The sequence below is a fragment of the Erithacus rubecula genome, assembly GCF_903797595.1.
Source record: "Erithacus rubecula genome assembly, contig: scaffold_88_arrow_ctg1, whole genome shotgun sequence".
In the NCBI taxonomy this organism is placed as follows: domain Eukaryota; kingdom Metazoa; phylum Chordata; class Aves; order Passeriformes; family Muscicapidae; genus Erithacus; species Erithacus rubecula.
Genome location: NW_027635446.1, coordinates 537,145 through 538,570, shown reverse-complemented (window position 1 = coordinate 538,570; position 1,426 = coordinate 537,145).

Genomic DNA, 1,426 nt, shown 5'->3' with positions numbered 1-1,426 from the left:
GTTCTATATGCTCTACTAATTCTTTTCACTATTGTTTCACAAGGTAGGTTCTCAGGGCCTGTCCAAAAACTGCAGTTTTCTAAGGCTTAGCATGACTACTACTATATCTACATTAGTCCTTTTTCTCATTATTTCAGTATCACTAGGATCCACCTCTCTCCACTTCTGCCTTTGAAACATTTGGGCTCTGTGCTTTCCTTCCTAAGGAAAAGAACCAATCTTCTTATCTATTCAGAAATGGCCAAAACTGGGATTCCACCTCCAAAATTCCCCATGTCCAAGGGTTGCTTTTACACAAAAGGACAGAGAGCTCTGGCTGACCTTGGCCTCTGATGGCCATCTTTCATTTGCCCCTGAAACACTGGTGTTCTGTGTTTTCCTTCCTATGGAAAAGAACCATCCTTCTTGACTGGGTGTTCATTTCTGAAATTGGGATGCCACCTCTAAAACTCTGCATTTGAGGGTTGTCCCCCGGCAAAATCTGCCAGTACCGTCAAGTCTGGCTGGACTTGGTCTCTGCTGGCTGCCCCTGCAGCACTGGGACCCGGTTCTTTCCTTCCCATGGAGATCACTGTGACACGGTTGGGACCTCATGAAACCAAGGGAATCATTGTGACACCACTGGAGCCCATGAAACCAAGCGGCCATGGGAACACAGCAGGGCTTTGTGGAACCAAGAGACCATTATGGCTTTGTGGGGCCTTTTGGAACCGTGGAGACCATCAAGACCCTTCAGGGCCACCTATAACCAAGGGGGCATTATGGCACCTCCAGGCCTCATGGAAGCCAGGGACCATTGGGACATTGTGGGCCCCCATGGAACTGAGGGAACATGGAACAGGTCTTCCTGATCTTGGAATGCCAAGGGCTGCCTCTTGTCAGCCCCTGGAACACTTAGGCTCTGTGCTCTCCTTGCTACGAACAGAACTGTCCCTGTTTTCAAATGCCCATTGCCAGAATTGGTACAGTCTCTAAAACATTTCCTATATGCAAGGGTACCTCCCAGAAAAAAACCTTCCAGCTCTGGCAGGCCTTGGCTTCTGATGGTCAGCTCACATCAGCCATTGAAAGAGCGGGTCTCTATTCCTTCCTTCATATTGAGAAGAACTAGCCTTCTTGTCCAGGGATCATAGCCAAAATTAGAATTTGGACTTCCAAATTCCATATATCCAAGGATTTCCCCTAGACAAAAGTAGCCAAAACATGTGAGAGTCTTTGTCGGGGAATGGTCGTTAGGGCAAACTCAGGTGCTCTCAATAAGCTGGTCTTGAAGTTTGTGGTTTATTGTAAAGGGCGTAGGTGTGCAGGATCCTGCTGTGACCTGCCAGCCGCAGCTCAGAGCAGGACAGAGAGAAGGGGTAAGAGAGTAAGACCAAGAGAATGGTGGGAAAAGGAAGAGAGAGAAATAAGAGAGCGACTTTCCTGT